Source organism: Pseudophryne corroboree, chromosome 7 (genome assembly GCF_028390025.1).
Source record: "Pseudophryne corroboree isolate aPseCor3 chromosome 7, aPseCor3.hap2, whole genome shotgun sequence".
NCBI lineage: Eukaryota > Metazoa > Chordata > Amphibia > Anura > Myobatrachidae > Pseudophryne > Pseudophryne corroboree.
In genome coordinates this window covers 170,866,014-170,878,879 of record NC_086450.1, presented here as the reverse complement: position 1 = coordinate 170,878,879, position 12,866 = coordinate 170,866,014, and the positions used below count along the sequence as shown (strand labels likewise).

General features: G+C 47.9%; 1 protein-coding gene across 2 annotated transcripts in view; it reads left to right on the top strand.

The window, feature by feature from the left end:
- The first annotated feature begins 269 nt into the window (after positions 1–269).
- The window catches only part of NMI (N-myc and STAT interactor), an 85,592-nt gene continuing 72,995 nt past the window's right edge, over positions 270–12,866 (top strand). Inside the window, exon 1 of one of the 2 annotated variants that reach the window (XM_063933755.1) lies at positions 270–551. The gene's annotated coding sequence lies outside the window, so the exon portion shown is untranslated. Of the gene's footprint in view, positions 572–12,866 lie in introns of both variants that reach the window. The other variant, XM_063933756.1, reaches the window with a different exon arrangement.

The window sequence follows — 12,866 nt, the reverse complement described above, 5'->3', positions numbered from 1 at the left end:
CAGGCTTGCGTGCCGCGTATTTTCGCGTCTCAATGTTAAAATGTTGGGAGGTATGCTAAAGCCCACTCACAGAGATACCTAATAAACTGGGACACTCATGAATTACACAGGTTCTGTGGCTGGCTGACTTCAAGCCTGCATATCACCTGGTTTAATCAGCCACAGAACCTGTGTAATTCGTGAGTGTCCCAGTTTAAAAGGCTAGTATGGTCAGCCTATAGGCTATATACAATGTATTGAAATTGCTATGTTGCTTTTGGAGGAGTTTGCAGTCTCCTATGGAAGCAGCTGAGGCAGGGTCATCATATGTTATAACCCCTGAGGGATTTTTCCCAGTACTTGTGTCTGTAAGATTCCTTGGCTCTGCATCTGTGACTACATAATATGTGTGACACAGGATATAACAGAAAGTGAAAGTAAAGAGACTGCTCTGCTCTGGTCTTTTAGTTTCTATTCTGGCAATCAGGAAGTAAGCAGAAGCAGATCTTATTTTTCTGCCACGTTCACTTTACTTTTGTCCTCCTCACAAATCTATAACCTCTAAGTACACGGTAGGTGTGAGCTACATAGGGTAAGTGATTTTATATTTGTAGACGAACTCCCAATTTTGTGCCCTAAAATCAGCTCAAACTCTCTAATCTTTCTGCATTACTTTCACTATAGTTTCTTATTAGTCTTCTGTGTACTACTCTCCCCTTTGTCTTCCTAAAAGGCTTTACAGTTTAATAGCAATGTAAAGACTTGTCTACGTGCCTGTGTATAGTACATATACTTATTATATTGCTTATTTTAATGTTTGAATTCTCCTAAGCTGCTATTGTATTATCTGGTATGAGCTTTTTCACATATTGGGCGGATGTACTAATTAATATCGCCGCCCATCGCAGCGCTGCTAATTGCATTTGCACTTACATGTGCGATTAGTATTGCGAAGGACAGCTCTTCCGATAAGACCTCTCCTTTGCGATCTCCAGCTGACCCTGGACTTCCATGTTTATGACCCGGGAGTCGTTCTGCGCATACACTGAGTGACGGGGAGGCTGCAGGGCATGCTGGGAGGGATCCAATTAGATCTCACACCGGTGCTGCGGAGAGAAGCCCATAGGCTTCTCTGGGGTAATGCCAGCTTCGCCTCCGCGGCGGTAACCCGGCGGCCAGCAGTTAGTGCATTCGCAAAATTCGTTAAACCAGGGTTTTACTGCATTTTCTGTTTAGTACTAGAGATGAGCGGGTTCGGTTTCTCTGAATCCGAACCCGCCCGAACTTCATGGTTTTTTTCACGGGTCCGAGCAGACTCGGATCCTCCCGCCTTGCTCGGTTAACCCGAGCGCGCCCGAACGTCATCATGACGCTGTCTGATTCTCGCGAGACTCGGATTCTATATAAGGAGCCGCGCGTCGCCGCCATTTTCACACGTGCATTGAGATTGATAGGGAGAGGACGTGGCTGGCGTCCTCTCCATTTAGATTAGAAGAGAGAGAGAGAGAGATTGACCTGATTTACTGGAGCTTAGGAGTACTGTAGAAGTGTAGAGAGTGCAGAGTTTACTAGTGACTGACCACAGTGACCACCAGACAGTGCAGTTTTGTTTTATTTAATATATCCGTTCTCTGCCTGAAAAAAACGATACACACAGTGACTCAGTCACATACCATATCTGTGTGCACTGCTCAGCCCAGTGTGCTGCATCATCTATGTATATATATCTGACTGTGCTCAGCTCACACAGCTTATAATTGTGGGGGAGACTGGGGAGCACTGCAGTGCCAGTTATAGGTTATAGCAGGAGCCAGGAGTACATATTATATTAAAATTAAACAGTGCACACTTTTGCTGCAGGAGTGCCACTGCCAGTGTGACTGACCAGTGACCTGACCACACTGACCACCAGTATAGTTAGTAGTATACTATATTGTGATTGCCTGAAAAAGTTAAACACTCGTCGTGTGACTTCACTTGTGTGGTGTTTTTTTTTTTATTCTATAAAAAACTAATTCTGCTGACAGACAGTGTCCAGCAGGTCCGTCATTATATAATATATACCTGTCCGGCTGCAGTAGTGATATATATATATTTTTTATATCATTATTTATCATCCAGTCGCAGCAGACACAGTACGGTAGTTCACGGCTGTTGCTACCTCTGTGTCGGCACTCGGCAGTCCATCCATAATTGTATACCACCTACCCGTGGTTTTTTTTTCTTTCTTCTTTATACATACATACTACTACATCTCTTTATCAACCAGTCTATATTAGCAGCAGACACAGTACAGTACGGTAGTTCACGGCTGTAGCTACCTCTGTGTCGGCACTCGGCAGTCCGTCCATAATTGTATACCACCTACCCGAGGTTTTTTTTTCTTTCTTCTTTATACATACATACTACTACATCTCTTTATCAACCAGTCTATATTAGCAGCAGACACAGTACAGTACGGTAGTTCACGGCTGTAGCTACCTCTGTGTCGGCACTCGGCAGTCCGTCCATAATTGTATACCACCTACCCGAGGTTTTTTTTTCTTTCTTCTTTATACATACATACTACTACATCTCTTTATCAACCAGTCTATATTAGCAGCAGACACAGTACAGTACGGTAGTCCACGGCTGTAGCTACCTCTGTGTCGGCACTCGGCAGTCCGTCCATAATTGTATACCACCTACCCGTGGTTTTTTTTTCTTTCTTCTTTATACATACATACTACTACATCTCTTTATCAACCAGTCTATATTAGCAGCAGACACAGTACAGTACGGTAGTTCACGGCTGTAGCTACCTCTGTGTCGGCACTCGGCAGTCCGTCCATAATTGTATACCACCTACCCGTGGTTTTTTTTTCTTTCTTCTTTATACATACATACTACTACATCTCTTTATCAACCAGTCTATATTAGCAGCAGACACAGTACAGTACGGTAGTCCACGGCTGTAGCTACCTCTGTGTCGGCACTCGGCAGTCCGTCCATAATTGTATACCACCTACCCGTGGTTTTTTTTTCTTTCTTCTTTATACATACATACTACTACATCTCTTTATCAACCAGTCTATATTAGCAGCAGACACAGTACAGTACGGTAGTTCACGGCTGTAGCTACCTCTGTGTCGGCACTCGGCAGTCCGTCCATAATTGTATACCACCTACCCGTGGTTTTTTTTTCTTTCTTCTTTATACATACATACTACTACATCTCTTTATCAACCAGTCTATATTAGCAGCAGACACAGTACAGTACGGTAGTCCACGGCTGTAGCTACCTCTGTGTCGGCACTCGGCAGTCCGTCCATAATTGTATACTAGTATCCATCCATCTCCATTGTTTACCTGAGGTGCCTTTTAGTTGTGCCTATTAAAATATGGAGAACAAAAATGTTGAGGTTCCAAAATTAGGGAAAGATCAAGATCCACTTCCACCTCGTGCTGAAGCTGCTGCCACTAGTCATGGCCGAGACGATGAAATGCCAGCAACGTCGTCTGCCAAGGCCGATGCCCAATGTCATAGTACAGAGCATGTCAAATCCAAAACACCAAATATCAGTAAAAAAAGGACTCCAAAACCTAAAATAAAATTGTCGGAGGAGAAGCGTAAACTTGCCAATATGCCATTTACCACACGGAGTGGCAAGGAACGGCTGAGGCCCTGGCCTATGTTCATGGCTAGTGGTTCAGCTTCACATGAGGATGGAGGCACTCAGCCTCTCGCTAGAAAAATGAAAAGACTCAAGCTGGCAAAAGCAGTAGCACCGCAAAGAACTGTGCGTTCTTCGAAATCCCAAATCCACAAGGAGAGTCCAATTGTGTCGGTTGCGATGCCTGACCTTCCCAACACTGGACGTGAAGAGCATGCGCCTTCCACCATTTGCACGCCCCCTGCAAGTGCTGGAAGGAGCACCCGCAGTCCAGTTCCTGATAGTCAGATTGAAGATGTCAGTGTTGAAGTACACCAGGATGAGGAGGATATGGGTGTTGCTGGCGCTGGGGAGGAAATTGACCAGGAGGATTCTGATGGTGAGGTGGTTTGTTTAAGTCAGGCACCCGGGGAGACACCTGTTGTCCGTGGGAGGAATATGGCCGTTGACATGCCTGGTGAAAATACCAAAAAAATCAGCTCTTCGGTGTGGAGGTATTTCAACAGAAATGCGGACAACAGGTGTCAAGCCGTGTGTTCCCTTTGTCAAGCTGTAATAAGTAGGGGTAAGGACGTTAACCACCTCGGAACATCCTCCCTTATACGTCACCTGCAGCGCATTCATAATAAGTCAGTGACAAGTTCAAAAACTTTGGGTGACAGCGGAAGCAGTCCACTGACCAGTAAATCCCTTCCTCTTGTAACCAAGCTCACGCAAACCACCCCACCAACTCCCTCAGTGTCAATTTCCTCCTTCCCCAGGAATGCCAATAGTCCTGCAGGCCATGTCACTGGCAATTCTGATGATTCCTCTCCTGCCTGGGATTCCTCCGATGCATCCTTGCGTGTAACGCCTACTGCTGCTGGCGCTGCTGTTGTTGCTGCTGGGAGTCGATGGTCATCCCAGAGGGGAAGTCGTAAGACCACTTTTACTACTTCCACCAAGCAATTGACTGTCCAACAGTCCTTTGCGAGGAAGATGAAATATCACAGCAGTCATCCTACTGCAAAGCGGATAACTGAGGCCTTGGCATCCTGGGTGGTGAGAAACGTGGTTCCGGTATCCATCATTACTGCAGAGCCAACTAGAGACTTGTTGGAGGTACTGTGTCCCCTGTACCAAATACCATCTAGGTTCCATTTCTCTAGGCAGGCGATACCGAAAATGTACACAGACCTCAGAAAAAGAGTCACCAGTGTCCTAAAAAATGCAGCTGTACCCAATGTCCACTTAACCACGGACATGTGGACAAGTGGAGCAGGGCAGGGTCAGGACTATATGACTGTGACAGCCCACTGGGTAGATGTATGGACTCCCGCCGCAAGAACAGCAGCGGCGGCACCAGTAGCAGCATCTCGCAAACGCCAACTCTTTCCTAGGCAGGCTACGCTTTGTATCACCGCTTTCCAGAATACGCACACAGCTGAAAACCTCTTACGGCAACTGAGGAAGATCATCGCGGAATGGCTTACCCCAATTGGACTCTCCTGTGGATTTGTGGCATCGGACAACGCCAGCAATATTGTGTGTGCATTAAATATGGGCAAATTCCAGCACGTCCCATGTTTTGCACATACCTTGAATTTGGTGGTGCAGAATTATTTAAAAAACGACAGGGGCGTGCAAGAGATGCTGTCGGTGGCCAGAAGAATTGCGGGACACTTTCGGCGTACAGGCACCACGTACAGAAGACTGGAGCACCACCAAAAACTACTGAACCTGCCCTGCCATCATCTGAAGCAAGAAGTGGTAACGAGGTGGAATTCAACCCTCTATATGCTTCAGAGGTTGGAGGAGCAGCAAAAGGCCATTCAAGCCTATACAATTGAGCACGATATAGGAGGTGGAATGCACCTGTCTCAAGCGCAGTGGAGAATGATTTCAACGTTGTGCAAGGTTCTGCTGCCCTTTGAACTTGCCACACGTGAAGTCAGTTCAGACACTGCCAGCCTGAGTCAGGTCATTCCCCTCATCAGGCTTTTGCAGAAGAAGCTGGAGACATTGAAGGAGGAGCTAACACGGAGCGATTCCGCTAGGCATGTGGGACTTGTGGATGGAGCCCTTAATTCGCTTAACAAGGATTCACGGGTGGTCAATCTGTTGAAATCAGAGCACTACATTTTGGCCACCATGCTCGATCCTAGATTTAAAGCCTACCTTGGATCTCTCTTTCCGGCAGACACAAGTCTGCTGGGGTTGAAAGACCTGCTGGTGAGAAAATTGTCAAGTCAAGCGGAACGCGACCTGTCAACATCTCCTCCTTCACATTCTCCCGCAACTGGGGGTGCGAGGAAAAGGCTCAGAATTCCGAGCCCACCCGCTGGCGGTGATGCAGGGCAGTCTGGAGCGACTGCTGATGCTGACATCTGGTCCGGACTGAAGGACCTGACAACGATTACGGACATGTCGTCTACTGTCACTGCATATGATTCTCTCCCCATTGAAAGAATGGTGGAGGATTATATGAGTGACCGCATCCAAGTAGGCACGTCACACAGTCCATACTTATACTGGCAGGAAAAAGAGGCAATTTGGAGGCCCTTGCACAAACTGGCTTTATTCTACCTAAGTTGCCCTCCCACAAGTGTGTACTCCGAAAGAGTGTTTAGTGCCGCCGCTCACCTTGTCAGCAATCGGCGTACGAGGTTACATCCAGAAAATGTGGAGAAGATGATGTTCATTAAAATGAATTATAATCAATTCCTCCGCGGAGACATTGACCAGCAGCAATTGCCTCCACAAAGTACACAGGGAGCTGAGATGGTGGATTCCAGTGGGGACGAATTGATAATCTGTGAGGAGGGGGATGTACACGGTAATATATCGGAGGATGATGATGAGGTGGACATCTTGCCTCTGTAGAGCCAGTTTGTGCAAGGAGAGATTAAGTGCTTCTTTTTTTGGGGGGGGTCCAAACCAACCCGTCATATCAGTCACAGTCGTGTGGCAGACCCTGTCACTGAAATGATGGGTTGGTTAAAGTGTGCATGTCCTGTTTTGTTTATACAACATAAGGGTGGGTGGGAGGGCCCAAGGACAATTCCATCTTGCACCTCTTTTTTCTTTTATTTTTCTTTGCGTCATGTGCTGTTTGGGGAGGGTTTTTTGGAAGGGACATCCTGCGTGACACTGCAGTGCCACTCCTAAATGGGCCCGGTGTTTGTGTCGGCCACTAGGGTCGCTAATCTTACTCACACAGCTACCTCATTGCGCCTCTTTTTTTCTTTGCGTCATGTGCTGTTTGGGGAGGGTTTTTTGGAAGGGACATCCTGCGTGACACTGCAGTGCCACTCCTAAATGGGCCCGGTGTTTGTGTCGGCCACTACGGTCGCTAATCTTACTCACACAGCTACCTCATTGCGCCTCTTTTTTTCTTTGCGTCATGTGCTGTTTGGGGAGGGTTTTTTGGAAGGGACATCCTGCGTGACACTGCAGTGCCACTCCTAGATGGGCCCGGTGTTTGTGTCGGCCACTAGGGTCGCTAATCTTACTCACACAGCTACCTCATTGCGCCTCTTTTTTTCTTTGCGTCATGTGCTGTTTGGGGAGGGTTTTTTGGAAGGGACATCCTGCGTGACACTGCAGTGCCACTCCTAGATGGGCCCGGTGTTTGTGTCGGCCACTAGGGTCGCTAATCTTACTCACACAGCTACCTCATTGCGCCTCTTTTTTTCTTTGCGTCATGTGCTGTTTGGGGAGGGTTTTTTGGAAGGGACATCCTGCGTGACACTGCAGTGCCACTCCTAAATGGGCCCGGTGTTTGTGTCGGCCACTACGGTCGCTAATCTTACTCACACAGCTACCTCATTGCGCCTCTTTTTTTCTTTGCGTCATGTGCTGTTTGGGGAGGGTTTTTTGGAAGGGACATCCTACGTGACACTGCAGTGCCACTCCTAGATGGGCCCGGTGTTTGTGTCGGCCACTAGGGTCGCTAATCTTACTCACACAGCTACCTCATTGCGCCTCTTTTTTTCTTTGCGTCATGTGCTGTTTGGGGAGGGTTTTTTGGAAGGGACATCCTGCGTGACACTGCAGTGCCACTCCTAAATGGGCCCGGTGTTTGTGTCGGCCACTAGGGTCGCTAATCTTACTCACACAGCTACCTCATTGCGCCTCTTTTTTTCTTTGCGTCATGTGCTGTTTGGGGAGGGTTTTTTGGAAGGGACATCCTGCGTGACACTGCAGTGCCACTCCTAGATGGGCCAGGTGTTTGTGTCGGCCACTAGGGTCGCTTAGCTTAGTCATCCAGCGACCTCGGTGCAAATTTTAGGACTAAAAATAATATTGTGAGGTGTGAGGTATTCAGAATAGACTGAAAATGAGTGGAAATTATGGTTTTTGAGGTTAATAATAATATGGGATCAAAATGACCCCCAAATTCTATGATTTAAGCTGTTTTTTAGGGTTTTTTTGAAAAAAACACCCGAATCCAAAACACACCCGAATCCGACAAAAAAAATTCGGTGAGGTTTTGCCAAAACGCGGTCGAACCCAAAACACGGCCGCGGAACCGAACACAAAACCAAAACACAAAACCCGAAAAATTTCAGGCGCTCATCACTATTTAGTACATCCCGCCCATTGTGTGCTTCATCACTGTAGAAAATGTTTTCATACATCACCACTGTGCAGCCCTATATATTAATTTACGCATTTATAAGTGTGTTGTGCTGATCTGAAATATATGTGTGCTTGTGTGTACGCAGTATGCATAGCCCATTTAGCACTTGTTATAGGGGTTATGACTTCCTTTGAGTATTCATCAAAAAAGCTGTAAGCTAGGTTTACTGCTGTTGCCGGCAATGGGGACCCAGAGCTGCTTTTCTGGCTTCAGTGAAGCTTTCCAGGCATTGCTAGGTCCCTATCGACTGAAGGAGCCTGCATATGCGCAGGCTGGATGCTGCGCATAACATAGAAGCCTGTCGCTAGCCGTGTTATGCCACTGGTGTTATTCCATACTTACCTACTCTCCCGAAAATTGGGGTTCCTGTGACCCCACCACCTGCCCCATTATACCAGTAATCTCGGCATAGAGTAGCGGGGGCTGGGGCCATGATGACGCGATCTCACGGCCATGCCCTCTGCTCCTCCCCATTACACGTCTCCCTTTGCCGCACCACGCCCCCTGCTGAGCCGACCTGGCTGCCTCCTCCCAGAGGAGGCAGCCAGAATGTCCCCATCTATGTGTTATTCTTTCTCGAGAAAAGTACGTTGCAGATAGTATCTAGCATGTTTTCACTCTGCGTACACTTCAGAGACAGTTTTATGCATTTACAGGCGATGCAGAGCTGTATGCAATTCAGAGGGGGTGTTGATCATAGGGTCGACCACACTTGGGTTGACAACTATTGGTCGGCAGGGTCTCTAGGTCGACATGAACAAGGTCGACATGACAGAAGGTCGACATGAGCTTTGTTTTTTTTGCTGTAGTTTTCTCTGTATAGTGACCGGGAACCCCAATTAGTGCACTGTGTACCCCCGTGTACCCTGCGCTTCGCTCGCCATGCTTCGGGCAAGGTACCTAGTCCCCCTACCGCTGTGCTCAGCACAGGTTACCTTTCCCAGTTGTAGTCCACGTGGATTGTGAAGTATGAAAAAGTATATAAAAAAAAAATTTGTGAAAAACTCATGTCGACCTAGAAACCCTGTCGACCTACTTACTGTCGACCAATAGTGGTCGACCTATGCATTGTCGACCTAAGTGTGGTCGACCTAGAGACTGGATACCATTCATAGGATGATTCAGACTCGGACGCAGTTCTCACACAGGCTAAAGCCATGTACACACGGTGAGATCTTTGCTTTCGATTTTGACTATATAGTCAAAATTGCAAGGAAAGTTAGTGCAAATAGCAAGGTGTTAGCCATCTTGCGATACGGATTCGATCCTAATGCACACTCCCGCGGGGTCAGTATCGCAAGGCTAGATAGACTGTGCAGGCAAGTCTATCTTGACTATCTAGTGTACAATCTAGTACAAAGTATAGTCAAATTGGTACTAAGTCAAAATCGTACATAATCAAAATCGAAAGTACAGATAGTCAAAATCTGTGCTTTTGGTCTCTGGGGGAGTTCAAGGGAAATCGCATAGTCAATATCTCACCACGTGTATGCACCTTAATACTAGTTTGCAACTTTGTTGCCATTGGGGGTAATTCAGACCTGATCGTAGCAGCAAATTTGTTAGCAGTTGGGCAAAACCATGGCCCTCATTCCGAGATGATCGTCACACTGACATGCGTGGGGACACCCAGCACAGGGCTAATCCTCCCCACAGAAGTGCAAAGGCATCGCACAGCGGTGATGCCTTTTCACTTCCAGAGTAGCTCCGACCTGCGCAGCTTTAGCGTGCTGGCCGGGAGCTACTCGTCACTCCCCGGCCCGCAACGGCTGCGTATGACGTCACGCAGCCGCTGCGGGCCACTCCCCGCACGGTCCGGCCACACCTGCGTTGGGTGGACCGCGCCCACGAAACGGCAGCCAAACACTGCCGTTCCGCCCTCTCCCGCCCAGCGACCGCCTCTGCCTGTCTATCAGGCAGAGGCGATAGCAGCCCAGCTATGGCCTTCGCATGCGCAGTGGGTACCCGTTCGCTCGGCTGCGATAAAAAGCAGCGAGCGAACGGGTCAGAATATTGTAGTTTCTGCAGCGGGGTGCACTGTGATTCCACAGGGAATTACATCGGGGTGTAGAGTTGGATCTTGATCCGAGGCATCAACAGGCTAAAAGCTTTGACTGTTCCCAGGATGCATAGCGCCGCCTCCTCTATATCCCCGCCTCCAGGCACTGGAGCTCAGTTTGTAAGTTGGTGCCTGCAGTGCAGGCAGCTAACAGGCAGGGCTGCGCTAGGCAGCCCTGAAAAGAGCTTTTATTGAAGAAAGAAGACCTAGGAGGGCTGTATGTCATACTGACATATCGTGCTGCGGCTCCCTCACCTCCCCTAGCGGCGCTGTATACTCCCGCGCCCTGGTTGCCGGGTACTTACAGCGGAGGGCTCCGGTCACTTCAAGGGCACACACACTCGCCGCTGCTCTCCTGGATCACGTGGCCGCATGTCTAGGGAGGAGGTAAGAGGGTCCCCCGGGTGGGACCCGCTGAAATCGCGATCCGGCGCGGTCTATAGGAGGCGGACCGCACGCACTGCATGGACACTTTTCCCATACAGGGACCGCACTAGACCACCAGGGCAAGGGCACCGGTCGGATTAAGGTATAATCTGTTTTACATAGGCCCGCAGTACCCGGTGGTGAAGTCCAGCAAGGGGATAAGGCTCTGACCTGTAGCCCCTCCCCCAGCCCCAGGCGCCATTTACTGCAAATGTTCCCGCCCTGGAGCTGCATCTCTCCCTCACTCCCTGTCAGCGTTTGGGTGCCATTACACACACAGATGCGCTGACTCTGGGACTGCTGGACAATGCCTCCTCTGTAAAGCCGCCTGCATCATCAGCGCTGTGCATTTACAGGACACTTAAGTATTCTACATGTCGTTTACACAGTGTTGGTTAAGAACAAGTGCATTACTACAGGGATATTTAGTACAAGTATCCTGTAATATACATCCAGTCTTTACTGTGCATTGCTATATCTATATTCATACATACCTTTACTTAGTAGTACAGTTACTTAGTATTGCTACTAGTCCAGTGCAGTTTTATTGTTGTTTGTAATAATTTCTGCATTGTACATGTGACTGTGTGTGTGTGCCAATAGCTGCTGTGTGGACTACACTCCGTGTATCTCACACATATTGCTATCCCTATATTCTGTACCCTGAAGGGGGTAAGTGCATCAGGGTTCTCATATAAAATAGTGTTTCACGGGATATACTATTTTAGTATTTTTTGTGTGTTTCAGTCACCATATAACTCTTAATTTTTCTGTTTGTGCTCTGCTCTGCAGTCACACTATACAGGGGATTTTTGTGTCTGCTTATATTTTACTGTTATGCCCTAAGGTTACACTTTCATATAATGTCAGCTAAAAAGGATGGTAAATCCATGGCTGACCCTGCACCATGCAGTGCTGACGCAATGGATCTTTCAGAGGAAATTGCAGTGGAGGGTTCAGGTGCTGGGGGTTCTATACCCCCCAGTCAGTCTGCAGCAATGGGGGCACATAAAAACCCACCTTGGGCTGCTTTCTCTAATTTACTGACTACGCTAGTTACTAGACTTGCGCCACCTGTGGGTCCTCCTGTGCCATTACAGCCACATATTGTTCCTGCAGTTAATCTGCCATGGGCGGGTACTCTGTCCTCGCAGTTACAGCAATTAAATCAGTCTTTGACTAAGCAGAATCCTAATCCTCGCCCGCCTAGGACCAAGGGGTCATCTAAGCGGGCCATTACTTCCTCACAATCCACACATGTTTCTGATACTTCATCCGATGAAGATGGCGCATGTACTGATCCCTCAGACACTGATGCAGATGCTTCTGATGGGGAATCTATGACAGAAGTGGATGTTCCTGACCTATTGGAGGCTATCAGGTTGATTCTTCAGATTGATGATGAAGAAGAACATCCCGCTACCTCTAAGAAGCCAGATAAATTCAAGCGTCAGAAGGTTACTAAATTGGTTTTACCTCATTCTGACCACTTAGTTGATATACATCAGGAATCCTGGGAATATCCAGGAAAGAAATTCTCCCTGTCTAAAACGATGCTAGCTCATTATCTCCTCGCTGCAGAGTTAAATAAAAATTGTGAAACACCGCCGCCGATGGATTCGCAAGACGCGCGTCTGGTGGTGTCTTCTGCTCTGCCTTCCACTACCGTCACCTCGTTGAAGGAACTGACGGATAAGAGTGTGGATGGTTGCTTTAAGTCTATTTACACTCTTGCAGGAGCTGTGCATAGGCCCAGTATAGCGGCTTCTTGGGCCGCAAAAGCTATTGAGGCCTGGGTTCAGGAAGTTGAAGCACAGCTACTGCTGATTTTCCTGATAATGCTAGACAGTGTCTCTCATATAATATAACAGGCTCTCATTATATTCAGGAGGCGGCATCTGATGCCGGTGTCCTGGCGGCCAAAGAGTCTACTGCATCCATTCTGGCTTGCAGGATTCTCTGGTTGCGGTCCTGGTCTGTTGATCTGGACTCTAAAAAGACCTTGGAGGTGATCCCTTTTAAGGGAAACATACTTTTTGGGGAAGATCTCAGCAAGATCATTGCTGACTTAGCATCTGCTAAGACTGCATGTCTGCCTAGTACTGCTCCTTCGGTTCTGAAGGCTAAG